The 16,903-nt window shown below is 43.2% G+C and overlaps 1 protein-coding gene across 2 annotated transcripts in view; it reads right to left on the reverse strand.

Moving 5' to 3' along the window:
* Positions 1-15,445, reverse strand: part of CCSER1 (coiled-coil serine rich protein 1) — a 413,875-nt gene extending 398,430 nt beyond the window's left edge. For both annotated transcript variants that reach the window (XM_082050532.1, XM_082050533.1), the window contains exon 1: positions 15,234-15,445. The gene's annotated coding sequence lies outside the window, so the exon portion shown is untranslated. The remainder of the gene's footprint in view (positions 1-15,233) is intronic.
* Between the last annotated feature and the right edge of the window lie 1,458 nt (positions 15,446-16,903).

Genomic DNA, 16,903 nt, shown 5'->3' on the forward strand with positions numbered 1-16,903 from the left:
CTGCCCAGTGCAGATTTCTGCACCCCCTGCCCGCAGGCCCTTAGTGCTGTCCCTTGACCTATATCACTCGCTGGCTACGTGCTTCTATGAGGGCACATTTCCGTTACTGATGCGGGCACCGAGTCCTGAGGATCCCTTTGATCTTTTGCTATAACCAAAAGTGGAACACGGTATTGATGCATTTGATAAAAACCATCCCAGGAGTTTGTCTGCTATACCTGAGTGGGCACAAACAAGGACAGTCCTTAGAACAGGGCACCCACATCCAACTCCTTCAGGCATCACGACACAACCAGCCTCTCAGTCAGAAACCAGTGCTCCCACTACAGCCTGTTCCAGTAGCTGAAGCTGATGGACACAGTACAGCCTTCAAACACACCCTTTCCTTGCAATACACTAGATATCGAAGGTTCAGCTTCTCCACAGATGGAATATTTTGTGGTTTCATTTTTGTCATATTTCATTAGCATGGATTTTCATGTGATTAGGTATTAAATAACATTTTTAATAAAGAAACAATCATGAGGGGATGGGGAGTTTTATGCCTCCAAGTCATTAAAATATTAAACTTCCCACTACGTCATTAGCTGTGCATGTCTGCTGAGTCTTTAATCATATGTTGAAGAACAAGAAATCGCAGACGTGCAAACCGCATGAAAGAAATGGCATCAATCCAAAAGGAAATAATTTATCATCCTAAACTATATAACTCAGTAGTAGTTTAATTATAGCTTGCCTAATTATGCCTTATGACACTAATCTATGACACTGTAGTATAAAGTCAACTGTCATACACACAAAACCTGTATTAAAAAAGGGTTATGCCTGTGCTATACACAAGAATATCAGAAATGCATTGTCAGCAAAGACACATGTCATATGTCCTCCATACGCTTCACCTCACAGAATGCTACCACGACAATCTTCTGAGGAATGCAGCTGCAAAGTGACAGACACCACACAGTACACCTCAACTACCTACAAACATTTGTAGTTTGTTTTCCTCTCAAAATGTTTATGTGCTTGAATATAACTCTTGGCATAAAGATTTTCTTGGAAACAGTGCTTCCCCCAGAAAAAGAAAAAATATCGCACACTACGCTACTAAAAATACAAAGCACTGTATTGTGAGAGAATCATAGTGGAAATAAATGAAACCTGGTTAAATTAAGGTCTTTGTACGGAACACCTCAGATAAAAGACTAGTAAAGTTCACTCTTCCTCTGTGGGTTCAAATGTACGGGTAAAGCATTTAGATAACCACTAGAGTCCAAGAAAACGCCCTTATGGAAACGTGTTCATAACGGTTTCAAGCCATGTAATGCACGCATAAAGCATCTTATAAAACTCCAGGTCAGCATCTAAGCCCTATAGAAATACTAGGCAAATAGACTAAGATACAGGAACGCAAAAATATTTCCCCCTTTAATCTCCAGATGATGACGGACTTTATTAAACAGATGCCGCCCATCTTTCATTTCAGTTAGCTGAAAGAACAAATTAGATGCACATTTTCATACTGAAAATGTGAATTCAATGCAAAGCTTTGTTTAACAACAGGCTTGTAGAGCAAAGCCTAAGCAGACCTAAGCCGTGGTCTCTGAGGGCTCCTCCTGGCACAGGCTCCTGTAGGACAGGGAGGGACGGGAACCGCATGCACTCTCAGATGGGAAGGATGGAAAGCCAGCAGATAGCAAGGAAAGCAGCCGCAGTGGTAGCTGGGGGTTGGACAGGAAGAAACATAAGTTTCCAGTTAGCAAAATCAATAATCCCTCAGCTTCCGAATTAGAAAAATGCCTGATTTTTTTTTCATTCAGCATCCTCAAAAAAAACCTCAAGACTTGAAGCGTAGCCTTGCACAACAGAATTGCCAGCATTTAGAAAACCCACTTACGCTAGCGGGAGAAGCCTACCATGAGAGCTACGAACACTAGCTAGCCACATGGACCATCCAGAGGACAGCCTGTGGGCCACACTGGGAACGTGGGACACTTCCATCTGGCCCATCACCCAGAGGAGATGCAGAACAGCTGCTCCAGCAGCGATCACAGCCCCAGCAGCTGCACACCTCTTGAACGCAGTCCGGCACACAACATCGACACCGCTTCTGCAGCAGCCCGGGGGATGATGTGTGCTGCCAAGGATGGAAGGGACCGCTTTTCAGGTCCTGGATCCCCCTTTTTACCCCAAAACCTGAGCCATTCTAGCCCTTAGGCCACATCAAAATAAGTTCCTCTAGCATGGCTTCATTAAGGGCAAGTCATGTCTGACATAACTGGTGGGTTTCTACAACAGGGTTATGGTGTTGGTAGATACAGGAAGAGCACCTGGTATCTCCTACATGGACTTGTGCGAAGCATTTGACAGCGTCCCACATTACATTGTTGTTTGTAAACTGGAGAGACACACATTCAATGGATGGGCCACTCAATGGATAATTGGCTGGATGGTCACACTCAAAGGCTTGTGGGCAACAGCTCGATGTCCCAGTGGAGAACAGTGACAAGGGGCATTTCTCAGGGTCAGTATGGGGAGCAGTGCAGTTTAACATCTTCATCAGTAATACGAACAGTGGGATTAAGTTGCACCCTGAGCAAGTTTGCCAAAGCACCACGCTGTGGAGGGGAGGGATACCATCCAGGGGGACTTGAACGGGCTTGAGAGGTGGGCCCATGCGAACATCATGAAACAGATTCTAAGCCAGATTTAATTCAATATACAGGCTTACAGAAAACAGCCTTCTATGAGAAAGGGAAGTGTATCCATATTTATTTTGTTAAGTCCCATGGAAACCAATTAAATTAATTAACCTCTCTCCATCAACTTTCTTATTAAGTCTGTCCTAGTGCACAACAACATTCAGATGGAAGAGGCTAGAGCATTTTCCTGCTCTAAGCTGTAAAAAAATTAATGGACAAAGTAATCAGCATGAGTAGTGAAATATGCTTCCATATTAATTATTATTTACTGTTAAACAGAACATACCTTGACTGTGGACCCTTAAAAACAGTCACTTCTTTAATCCATCCATCATAGGGTCTTAAAATAAAATTTACCATGGGAAAGTGTGCATCCGAAGAATAACTGTATTATGCTCAGATTTTAGGGACAGAGCAACCAAGATGAGCATAGCTTCAGATCCCCTGTATAACAGTCTATACAAATTAGTCCCTTCAAATTCCAGATTTTATAGATGCTCTTATTGTACTTCCAACTGCTAAACTATAACTAAACACCACCCTATTTCACTAAGTGTCCTCTAACCTTCACTTGTATTTCCATATTTCTTTTATCTAGTTCCTTTTTTTTTTTTTTTTCTGTTACCTCAAACAAGCAGACCTTGTTTAACCCCTTAGGGTAAAACTTTTTCCAATTCTTGAATTAGCTTCCATCATTTTCTTTAAACCATCCACAAGCTGACATGATATTTTTCAATGTAAGACACCAAATGGACTCACTCCAGCAAGCAGTCTTACTAACGACATTTCCAGCAGGAAAAACACCTCCTTTAGTTGTGTTCAGTACTCCCCCGAGCAGAGACATGTTGTGGCCTCATCCTCTGTATGAAATGGGGATGGGTTACACACTACTTCTGTAAGCCACTGGTTTTATAATGTAGTTTAAGGGTGACCTAAATCTTTGCTTCCCATTCATGCAATGTTTCATTTAGCTTATTAAAATGAACCCTGTACAAGTGAGTTCATCTTATTATGCAGTGCGGATCACGCTTTGAAATTGAATTCCTGTTATTATGTATACATTAACAATATTTTTGTTCATCTAGAATCTGAAAGTTTACGAACTGATTTTTGAAAAGAAGTGATGCTAGTCACAGCCACAGTGCTTTTCACACAATTATCTGCTAAAGGGTCAAACTGTGACACACAGATGCTATGTAAGAAAGGGGAGATCAGATTGAAAACACAAATACCTCAGAGAGAAGATTTTTTCTTCCTGTGAATAGAGCTGAGGGGCTAAAATACCATTAGCTGTAAGAAATCCCATGTTAATGTCAAGTCATATTACAGAATCTGAAATTAATTTGGCTGCCTATAAATTGTTGCCATCATTTGAAACATGGAAAACAAGATCTCTCCTGTTTGGCCGCTTGGGACAGTGGATTATCCAAGTTCAACACACAGAAAGCAGCTCAGCAGCATTCCCCCAGCTCATGGAATGAGACTGTCAGCTCATGCAATTTGCATTATCCTGGGCACTGCACACGTAACCAGCTCCCACCAAGACTTTCAGGTCTTAATTTCCACAACTGTAAACACCTAATTTGAGGATGCTTTGTGAATGCAGAACACTGGCCAGGTGTGGCACAGCCATCGCACAGGTGCATCCAGACTGCACGCCTGCCTCCGGCACGGACAAGATCCAGTGTCCAGGAAGAACACAGATACTGCCCCTCAAAAATACTGGATCTCACTTCCAGCTTGTTCTGCATTCCCTTCAAAACATACAGACTTTTAACCTTCACCACATACTTAGGCATGAAATTTCAAGTTTACATACCCATTGCACAAAGAGCATGTTAGAAAATATATTTTTTTTAAAACCAGTTACACTTAATTTCATTTGTCACAGCCTATGACAATCAATAAACACAGATAATACTCGATAATTACATTTTCTGAGCACTCATTCTTTCCATCAAGTTGTAGGAATAATTCAAATTAAGTACAGCCTTCTCTCTTAAATCCACAATGTGATTTTAAGGGATTTCCAAAGTGAGATGTAAAATCTTTTAGGTACCTATGCCTTATTGTACCCAAGCAGCGACATCACCAAATTCATCTCTTGATCTAATACTTCATTCCAATACAGCCTAAGCAGGGGGGGGTGGGAAATAAAAGCATACTTCAAACCTATATCATGAACCGAAAGAATTAGAAAGAAAAATCCAAAGAAGCGAGAGTTGCTGAAATGGTGTATTAAATTGACTTTAAATATTTAAAATATTTTAATAAATTATTAATTGAATACTTAAAAATACAAAATCTGAGAACTAATCCCTGTATCTGTAGATTATTTTCTTTCTCTCCATCACTTGTCTGGTCTGTGCCTGCTAGGGAAGGGTGCCGAAACCACAGTAACAGCCTGAATTACTTATGGATTTCGGGAGAGATTAACCCAGCTTTTCAGTAATGATAGTATTTTCTCAAAAGCCCGCGGAGGTCATGACTAGCTTTAATGACATATTGTTTATTACATTCAGGACATTGACGAAGTGTGACTTAGATGAATGAGGTACTTCAGCACACAAAACATAGTTGGGAATTGTACACCTCACTTCAGAAGACGGCAGCCTGCTCCTCCACAGTAATCACAAGTTATCATATTCCTTTCAACTCGGCTAACCCCTGCACACCACAAAGCAGGCCAGGACCTGCCAGAGAGCTGTTGTCTTGCTGGAGGTGTGTGCCGTCACCCCCGTCCTGTGCTTTCAAACCCAGCAACATCTCCCCAACATTCAGAAACAGTGAAGTGTCAGATGCAGCTCAAGGCTGAGCACACTCCAGAAAAATGGCAAGGGTCCAGCTGTTTACACCGTACAGATTTGGAGAGGCAGTCGGCTAACACAGGTACAACCAGCCCCTGAGCACTGAGATGCCAAGGATGAATGAGCTGGACATCAGGTGGTTCCTCTTGCTGGAACAGACCTAGGAGACCCATTCCTTGTGAAAACTTCACTGTGCGAGCTGTTGTTTGCTGGGCTGAGCAAGCAAAGCAAAGGATCTGAGGATCTCCATCGTTCTGGTGAAACAGAACACCCACATGCTGCTCCATTTGAGCAGACAAAGCCCAAAAGAAAGACATAAGGTAAAAACAGCATAAAAGGCTGTAATATACAGGGAGCCTGTCAAGCTGCTCACAATATATCCTTACGGGGAACGAAGGGTAAGCACCAGGACAGATGGCAGAAACTTTTAAAGCCTACCGGTGGTTTGCTTTTTTTTTTTTCCTTCTGTAATCAGATGTAGCTGCAGAGATTAGCACAACATAGTAAACAGTTTGAGGATTACACTGAAATTCATCTCTGTATATATCTACTCCTCAACAAAAAAATAAACAAATACGAAATATACTCTGTTTCATCTCCAGCCAGGATAAGATTTAAATTTCCATCAAATCTGACTTCCCTAGCAAATGCCACTCAGTAGGAAAACCCTCGGGGCATTAAACAGCCAAGGCGAGGCACGTAACCACTCCATCCTAGCACCGCACAGTCCCCGTGGGTCTGCAATTGATTCTGAAAACATTGCACCCTTTAGAAAATTCTTCCCAGAATGACATGACAGGCTATGACCTGGCATTCATTACAGGAAAAACACCTGTTCATTCTTCAGGTATTGATTAACTAATGGCCAAATTCTAGTTAACAGAAGGAAAAGAATAAAAGGAAATTAAAAAAAAAAAACACACACACAAAACTTATGGCAAAATATCTGGCACCTTTCCCTTAATACCACTAATGTATGTATAATATTACTTTATTCAGTTATATTGACTTCACTAGGAGAATACTTTGAGTAAAGATTGTAGTACAGGGAATAAAGAGAATTACATTTTGTTCATAATACCTTTTGGCTTGGGAATCCCAAAGACATCTATGCAGCATATTCTGGTTAATTTACTTTGATATGTAAAGATTAACTCCAGGGAAATAAAAATAATACATTCAAGGATTCTTTCCACCACCCCTGTAATTGTTTCTATTGTCAGAGTTTCATTAAATCCTTCTGGTAAAACCCTAAGTATTATAGGTCTGCAGTATTCAAGATAATGAAGTAGCCCATGAAAAACTTGCCTGAATAACAATCATTCATAATTGATAAATTACAAAAGGTCTTTCTAATACACATACACAGTAACCAGGGTGCAACTGAAGAGCAACATGAACAAGGCAAAACTATCCCAGTGCCAAAGCAGGAAACCCAGCTTTGAAAGACACTTCACCCTTGGGTCACTTTGTTGGACCCTGCATGCCAGTTTATGTCAGCTGAAATTTTCATTCCAATAAACAGGTGCATTTTCTGCACACAAGCTCAGCAAATCGTTTGACAGAAGCACAGCAATGCACACCCATCTGACAGAGCAAACCAACCTCATTCATGTAGAAACACGCGCTTGAATTATCACTACAGTGCCCTGCCCAAATTGTTTTCCAAAATAAATAACCACACAAGGAGGTTTTTGCTGTTGTTACTGTGCCAAACACTCACAACATATCATATTTTTCATGGTCACTCTCTCCAATATTTATTCTGTCTGTTGTCTACCATAAACTGTGATCATCTACAGCTCTGAAACACAACATGCTTTCTAAATCTTAGCGCAGACTGAAGTACTGAAACTTACTGCTCCATATGTCTGTTAAGCTTCTCTTGACACAAAGACTCCCTTGATTTATTTCTAAGCTCATTTTCTACTACAGCAACAAACCACTTAAAACACTTTGGTAGGATTGCACATTATTTGAATACAAATATTTGGATTTTGCATTCACTCCTAATTGGTGTTTTGCTATTGCACAGGAAAACAGATGCCTCTACCTGAAGTTTTCTCCTACTTCTTTTAACACACCTCCTTAAACCAGAGATACCACAAAGATGTTGAATGGGAACAAGAGCGTAGTTTCCTAGTTTTCCATCTTCAGCTGGGTATCTGTAACTGGGCTCTTTACTTCAGTTATTTACACTATATGGCCAGCCCCATACACAGTACACTATGTTGGCATGGTTTCTGTTCTACCAAATACTTAGGTGCATTAGTTCAAAGAAAATCCAATTAATCTGCACCTTCTGGACTGTAGGGTTTGTTTGGGCTTTCCCCATCCTTCTCTGACAACAGACAACAAAAATAAGTCGAGTCTGGCCTTCTTTATTGTGTTGACACATTTGCTGAATGTCCGCGAAAACAGACTAACTTAAAAACACAATACCTGTTACCTTCTCAGTCAAAAGCTGAGTTTAACAAAAGCTTCATACCCGAAACATACTTCCTTGAGGATTTCAGGGAGGTAAGTATTAAAACCAAAGCCAAATCTTCAAGTTGTGTAAACAGATCCAGCATGCGGGCTTAAACAAATCAATTCTCATCAGGCAGGCTTCAGTCCAACACCCTGAAGGAATGCTCCACCCTGCGCTTTTGGAAAAGCCAATATAAAAAATAACCCGGGGGAGGGAGGAACACCATAACCAAAAAAAAAAAAATCATACTAATAATTAAAAAAAAAAAAAAAAAATCAACCTTAGGAAAGCCACTGAGGTTTTCTTCTCACATATCATTATAAGCACCAGATCTAACAAGGCGTAGTTACCTACAGATTTGCATGCTGTGGTTAGTTCATTTTAATGTCTAAGAAGCTCCCAGCAGCCAGGGCACATCCAAGACTCCTCTCAGGTTGACTGATAACGATCACAACAGAATGAGCTCACCAAGCAGCTTTTCTTTCCACCAGAGAACTTACATGAGTCTCGCCCTCTCTCCTCCAGTTTCTCAAGACTTAATAATCCTTTATGCTTTAAGGCTTCTATTCTTTTGTCAAATAATGCTGGAAGGAACCAAAGAGTTCAGAAATAACTGGTGCAGATTAATATACAAACAATACACCAGGACAGTAGGATAGCAAGTATTGCTCCCATAGAAAATGAGGATAAGCTATTTTCACCCTCTTGAGTTTTCACCTATCCTCTGACAAAAATTTACCAGAGGTTTGCAGGTTTCCTTTTGGATTGCCAGGACAGAAAAGCAGTTTCAAGAGGAACGGAGGAAAACCAACAATATACCAAGGGAGAGGTGCTAAGGGCACTGTAGTTGCAGCGCGATGGCATTGCCTGCCTGCTCAGCCCATGGGCGGTCCTGCCCAGCCCAACAGCAGCTCCAAGAGACGGGTGTCCTGGGCTCCACGGAAGGAAGCAGCACTGTAACACTACCTGAGGATCCAGACCCATTAGTGTACATCTGTGAACAGCTTCTAACTCCTTCCTCAGTCATTACTAAAAAAATCTCCACAGATTTCATATACTTACTGGTTTTACTATCTAAATTAGAAAGAAATAGTGGTTTCTGAAAATCAGTAACAAAAATCTGGGCAACAAAAGGAGTTCAAACTCCTGTTTCTTTTGTTTCATTTTTTCTTTTTCTAATGGGGGGAATTGATCCATCTTCACCGTCCTTTCAAGCCTGCCTCAAATTTTTGACTTGAAATAGTTGTTGAGTTCCTCACAGCTCCTTACCAACAGCTCTCATGCCTCTCTCAAGCTGTTCTGTGTCACGTCAAGTCTTGTTTTATTTTAACTATACAAACTCTTTATGACAAGGACTTAGTCTATATTTAGAAAACGCTGCATAAAGATATAGTGCTGTGTAAGTGTTTTACGATTTCTCTGGTGTTCAACATTTTGGAAGTCATATGCAAACTATAAGGAATAAAGAATCATTAACGTGAGTAGAGGATTGCTTCCTTTATGCATATTTTTTTCTTCTATTTTCAAAGCTTTCAGAATCACAGTAAAATAGCTACACTGCTGGATCTCAGTCAAATTCAAATGAAAGTATGAGTAGACAGAAACTCTAAAACTCTCACTCTTTTTCAATAGCAACTTCTTGCTTACCTTCTTCAATGAACAGTATCATCCTAAAGCCCTCTTACACTAAGGATACAAATAATGTGTGTACTGTTAATACACAGCTTTCACAAACATCTTGCTCACAACACATTAAACTCCTTAAAACCAGTATGAGCAGTATTTCTCCTTTTATTTTCTCCCCCTCAGTTATTACATGTTTAGAGACCTGAAAGTACATTTCAAAAGCTGTGAACTTGTGTTTGGATTTCACTGTACTAGAGCAAGTAAATGAAAGAAATCCTTTTCTTCTGAAGCATTTACTGCTCCATATCTAGAACAGAGTGTGACTTTCAACGGAAAGCACTACAGCTTACCTTCTTTGGCAAAGAATGTTTGTATTATATATATACGCATGCATGCAGTATTTACCCCAGAAAATTGACTCCTATAGTGACCAGGGAATATTATATTTCTCTGCAAGCAACTCACATGATGGGTTAGCTAAAAACTTTATTCGAGTCTTATTAATGCCCTAGTCTTCATCTGCTAACACTCTTAAATTGAACTATTCTAGATATAAATGATATGTGTCTCTTAACGAAGAAGATTCGGATACATAATCAAGTTACTAGGCCCTAAGCTATGCCACATAAGGTGCTGTTCACACGCTCTCAGCTCATGTCACACACCCAATGAAAGAAGTTCAATCTAACTTTTCTGCACAATGAAATACACACAAGCACAGCAGAGCTGCAGATCTGACAGCCTAAACCAGCCTTGTAGCTTCTGCTTCTCATGCCTGCCTGTTAAAAATTTACTCTGTAACAAACCCCATCATTAACAGACAATTGTATATTGCTTCCTTATTAAGGGCCATGAGCAAGTACCAAAGATGGGTGTGAAATTGGCCGACACCCCGCCACAGACAATCAGCTACCAAAAACATATTTGTCCAAGATCAAGATCTTAAGATGAGAGCTTAGAGAGGATAGAGGTTACCTGGTGGCTAATGTGACTAATCCCTGAACTTCTTCCAACAGCCTTTCTGCGGTCAGCTGGAACAGGGGCACAAAGCTGGGAGAAACTAACAGCCCGTTTCTCTTTCATTCTCCAACAACTCTCCTCTACATCTTTTTTTTCCCTCATCTCAGCAGATGCCCCAGAGTTCACTAGCTATAAAACAGATTAGCAGATAAAAAGAAGCCATTTGTAGTCTCAGTTCTTAGCAGCTGAAAAACTAATTTCTCTATATTCTTTTTACCTCCTCCTCATCTACTCCACATGCACACTTTGCACAGCTCTCTTCTCAACTTCATTTTGAAACAGGGTTTTTCCAAATCTTAGATTCTTCCTCCTACTTTCCCATTATCCATCAACTTCTGAATATTTAAAATCCAGGTAACTATTATAACATCCCCAATCTTTTCAGCCTCTGCTCCAGCTGGACTTAATAAAAACTCTAAATGCCTTGTTTTATACCTGATATTGTGCCCTTGTGTAATTGCCATTAATACAGAATAGGTACCTATAGGTACAGAACAGTTTATTTTCAGACACACTGAACATGTATCAATTGTATTTGCAGAGTCTTGACCATTCTGTAATTCCTAATCCTACTCTTCTGGACTCCCAACTCCTTGTAAGAAAAATTTTTATAACCTAATTTTTAGAAGTAGTAAGAATTAATCATGTAACCAAAAACACCAAAACCAGGACATGCATGCTAAATTTTGAAAAATCAGTCCTTCACAAAAATAAATGCTGTACAAAGCCAACTAACAGATACTATAATACTATTTAAGGGTATAATCAAGGGCTCATTAAAATCAGTAGCAGTTTGGCTAACATGGCCAACATTTCTCACGGAGCTTATAGCTACTACCATTAAAAAACGGGTTCAAAACATTAACAAATTAGGATGCTTGAGTCTTCTACCCACAGTCGAGTCACTGCACTAACTGTAGTTACAAAACGCTAGAGAATTGACACAAAACAAAACCACATCATTTTACGCCTCACAGTGAGGGCAGAGCCTGTCATCACCTGTGAACCTGGAAGAACTTCAAGCAAGTTGGAGCATCACTTCACTTTAAATAAGTATGGATATAGCCTATTACCATTTTCTGACAGTCACCTCCCTTCATCAATATATAGAGAAAAACATTGTATCATTGGAGAAATCTGTTTACCAAGGCAGTTTATTAATATTTCTGAATCCTGCAAGTGAAATTAGCTTGTTAGCACTTTTATCCTTACAATATATAGGTTAAGTTCTTATTTAAAGCTTCTGTGTTAACAGCAGAATAAATACTATTTTTCTTGCACAGACTGAAGTAGTAAGTACGATGGCAATTAATACAGAAAATGAAAGGCAATCTTATTCTTGCCATGACTGTTATTCTATTTCCATTTTACCTGAGCCATAACACATTCAGTTAGTCATCGAGAATTCAGCCTGCATACTTTGAAGTTATAAAACCTGTTAAAACAGTCACCAAGGCTCTCAAATAAGTAGCAGTTCTGCCACTAGTTTAAATGGCCAAAACTTCTCTGAGAACCAATAGCAAAACTTTTCTCTTCCTCTCTCTGCACCAGAAATACAGCAAAAAAAAAAAGAAAAGAAGGAGCAGGAAAGAGGCCCAAAACCAAAAATAACAGAAGTAAAAACAGAGAAACAGAAAGCCAGAGCTGGAAATGCACTAGAATCAATGTATTTTCAGAAGCAACATTTCGCACTACCAAAACATATAAGCAAAGAGTGTTTTTTCAAGCTTCCCAGCAGTCTGTCACAACTGGTTCTTCACACTGGAAGGAGCCGTGACCCTCAGAGCGTTACTGACTGAGCTGGAGCTCAAATTCCTGATATGCTAGAGCATTATAAAAAATTAAGTGGTATTTTCTTTAATAATGTAAAAGTGTCGTTACATTCTAGGAGTACTGACCTGCTTTCTCTCCAACTCAACAACAAAACGAAATCCAGGAAAAGCTGCTTCTCCTAGACTGAAAAAATAATTTGCTAGTAATTCATCTCTATAGAGAAAATGCTGCATAACTTTACACGCAAATCCTATGGCAGGATCTGTAAGAAGTTTCCACACCTATGCCAAATTACCAAAAAAACACTATAGCAATACAGTTAATTCATTCAGATAAGACTGTGGGATTTCCACTTCAAATGTCTTTGTCACTTTATCTACTATTAAGTTTATTCTGACAAAATACTTTTCTCAGTGACTTGTATCTGTGTAATTCACATAAAAACCATACATTGACCTTATGCAAGCCTGGCATTCCAACTACTCCAGATGGTTTAATCCAACAAAGCCATAGTATCTTCCATGAACCATCATGGAAGAGTAAGAATTTGTCCAGACTGAGCAACATCTCTTGCAATTTATGAAACACTCCATCTAGTGAACACAAACATTGCTAAATTGGAGTTGTTCAACCTCCCGCCATTAACTACAAAGGCATTAGGCTTGAATGTGGAGGCTTACGCAGCACGAGAGATCGTGCTCTCACACAGCCATATGCTGAGGATACAGGATGCTTTTTCAGCATCTTCTGTGACTAACAGACTTGAATGCCAAACACTATTTCTTGTAACACAGACACAGGCCATACCCTACGTGCTGATCCAGGTCATCCTTCAGGTCCAGCTCCCTACTCAGGCCTGCAGCAAGCTCTCCAAAAGGCAGGCCCTGCTCAGGCCAACAGCTATTCCAAAAAGTCCTGCCAGGGACTACAGCCAGGGCTACAGGACTTGAGCCTGTGGGTTGACAGACAACCTGCCATTGAACTAAACACCCCCACCCCACTGCCCAAGGAAGCTGCTGCACTCCATGTCTCTCCAAGCCCAACCAGGGAAGTTCTTCAAACTACAAGGACTGTTGCACTCCCGACTCCAAGGTGTAAAGGAAGCCCAATTTGCAGCAAGTATCTCTTGTTTGTATGACACACTTTCAACAGACCCTGGACAGCCATATATCACCTTTCTCCTGAGACAGTGCTGCCTATTCAGGGGATGTTGCTCTGAGTAATAACTTCAGGGTGAAAAGAGTCATCATCACATCTGCAGGAAGGCTTTCTAAGGCTAGCAATTCCTCAGGGTTATTCCAGGACTGAGTCAGCCCTTCCCATTTCCACTTCTAAGAAAACATTCTTGCAATATTTTTACTGTTTCTGCAATAACTCTCTGTCCTACTGCAGCCTCAAAAAACACAGCTAAAGCAAGCCTCTGCCGAGATGATCACCAATACTAAATGTGTCTATGTACTGTTATTACTTTCAGCTACATGAATACAAATATTGCTCTCCTTTACACCAATTGCATTTGTACTACAGAGACACAATGAGAAGTTGTAAAGAGGACGAGAACCCTCCTGAAGGATTAGGCACAATGTCTTTGCTATCTAAGCTTTTCCACTTCATTAATATTTCACTTTTATATATTCCTCAGCTGCTTTACAAGATGTTCCTTTCTCTCCTTCTTAAGTATGAGCAAGGAGAATTGTTTGAAGTAACTGGTAGACCTTGCCTCACATCCCCACCTCCATACCCCCTGAGAGTTTAACACTTCAAGTGCAGTATATACTAGATAGAAAAACACAGCTGGCATAGGAAAAGATTAGAGGCAATTCTGAGTCTTCCTTCTAGTTACACTCAACTATAAAGGTGTGCAACAAGAAAACGTGTACCCCAGTTTGTCTCTATGCCAAGACACTGTTGTCAATTTCAAAAATGAGACGGAGACATGAAGCTGGGGGTGTGTCCCTTCTCTGAACTACTCCATTCCTTTACAAGACGACTCTCACCGCAACTTTATTTTCCGTGCAAAAAAAATGAACAGTAACCTCTTTCAGCCAGGAGAAACGACACAAAATCTATCTGGAGGAAACATGGGATTTTCACAAACCTCTTCCATAATAAGCACTACCACCACCATCTGCTCCACCTTTTCAGCATGCCATGCGGTTTTGGAAAACACTGGCAGCATCCTCCAGCTGTGCCTCCCAATCCAACCCCAAAGCAAAGGCCACACATAACCAGCCCTACCCCACAGGTGAACTGCAGATTGCTTAATAAAAACAGGCGGGGAAGAGAGGGGAGGGGGGGAGGCGGGGGGGGGGGAAGATTTTTAAAAAAAAAATAAATAAAGCACACGCTAAAAGCTAACAAAAAAGCGTTCTGATCTTTTTCACCTGCAGCAGCGAGGCCAGGACCGACTCCTGGAGCGAGGTGCGGCGGCAGATGCTTCCACACAACGCCCCGGGCCTCCCCCCCCCCGCCGCCCCCGCTGCCCCGGCCCGGGCACCTGCGGCCGCCCCGCCACAAAGGCGCTCACGCCGCTGTCCCCGTGCCGCTAATCCCCGCCGACACCGGCTCCCGGGGATGCGCCGCAGCGCGGGCAGCCCCGCTCCTGCTCCTCCTCCTCCGCCGCCCTTGCAGCCGCGCCGCGGGTCGGCGCAGGGCGGCCCGGAGCCGCCGCCCCGCCAGCGGGGAAGGCGAGCCCAGGCTCGGGGGGGCCGCCCGCGGCACCTCCGCACCCACCGCCGCGCTGCCCTCCCCGCCAACCGCCGCCCCGGGGTACCGCACACCCGCTGCCCGGGCCGGCTCAGCGCGGCGGGACCGCCCCGGGAGGGGGGGACGCGTTACCTGGCCGGGCTCCTCCAGCGCCCGGGGCGCTCGGGGGCTGGGGACCGTCCGAGCCCCCTGCGGCGCTGCCACCGCCCCTCTCGGCTCGCTGGGCGGGCGTCTTCCTCCGTCGCCTCCCCGCGGGGTGAATAACCCGTCCGGAGCGGCGGCGGCGCCCCGGTCGGTCGGTCAGCCCGTCATGCTGCGGCCGGGCGGGTGCCCGCGGATGTGCGCGCGGGTGGCGGTTGGGCGGCGCGAGGGGCGGGCGGTTGGGCGGTGCTTCCGCGCGGGCGGTGGGGAGCGCGTGTGCCCGCGTGCGGTGAGCGCGTGTGCCCGCGTGCGGTGAGCGCGTGTGCCCGCGTGCGGTGAGCGCGTGTGCCCGCGTGCGGTGAGCGCGTGTGCCCGCGTGCGCGTGTCCATGTGTGCGTGCGGTGAGCGCGCGTGCCCGTGTGCGCGTGTCTCTTCAGTTTGCAGCTGAGGGGTGACCTTATTAATGTTTACAAATATGGAAAGGGGGAGTGTCAGGAGGATGGAGCCAGGCTCTCCTCGGTGACAACCAGTGATAGGACAAGGGGTAATGGGTGCAAACTGGAACACGGGAGGTTCCATTTAAATTTGAGAAGAAGCTTCTTCATGGTGAGCCTGGCCCAGGCTGCCCAGGGGGTTGTGGAGTCTCCTTCTGTGCAGACATTCCAACCCGCCTGGACACCTTCCTGTGTAACCTCATCTGGGTGTTCCTGCTCCATGGGGGGATTGCACTGGATGAGCTTTCCAGGTCCCTTCCAACCCCTGACATTCTGTCATTCTGTGTCCTCGCAAACCCTGCACCCCCAAAACCTGCAACCACAAGTCTGTCCCCCAAACCCTGTACCCCAAACCCCTGCACCCCCAAATCCTGCCCTACCAAACCCTTCACCCCAAACACCTGCGCCCCAGGATCGCGCTACCCTAAACACTGCAGCCCCAAATCCTTCACCCCGAGACTCTTCTCTCACAAACCCTGCACCCCAAAACTCTGCACCCCCAAATCCTTTCCCCCAAAAACAATGCGCACCCAAACCTCGAACCTGCAAACCCTGCACCCCACTGTCCCGAACACCTGAACCCTGCACCCCCAACCAATGCGCTTACAAACCCTGCACCCCCAGGTCCTGAACACGCAAAGTGTGTGTGTGTGCGTGTCTGTGAGAGCGGTGGGAAGCCCGCGTGTCCCCGGGAGGCGCTCAGTGCCACCCCGGGGTGTTCACACTCGCCATCTGCTCGGGGATTTTCATTTTTTTCCCTTTCCTGTCTGATTTCACTTCCTCATCCTCTTTTCAGATGCCTGTTTGGTAATTATTCTGCAGTTGCTGGTCTCGGCTGCACCAGTTGCAGTGCAGGAATGACTCCCCTGAAATATTGGGTCAGGGCAGAGGTCAATTATGTGGCATTTAAATGTAATTAATTAAGTTCTTCATTAAATTCAGAAAGAAAAGGTGAAACAGAGGAATAGCTATGTTCTCTACAACTCATACTTAAGGAATATCATTGAGTTTTTCTTTCTGATTTATATAGAATCCTTCCTCCATGATGTACCAAAGCAAACTCAGTAAGGACATCATTTGACTAAAATGAGTGACAATACATGAGTGACAAACTGCAGATACATGCCCTGTCCCCTCATAGTGCAAAAATTAACATGCATAATTCAG

This window comes from Streptopelia decaocto, assembly GCF_964273445.1.
Source record: "Streptopelia decaocto genome assembly, chromosome: 4".
Classification (NCBI taxonomy): Eukaryota; Metazoa; Chordata; class Aves; order Columbiformes; family Columbidae; genus Streptopelia; species Streptopelia decaocto.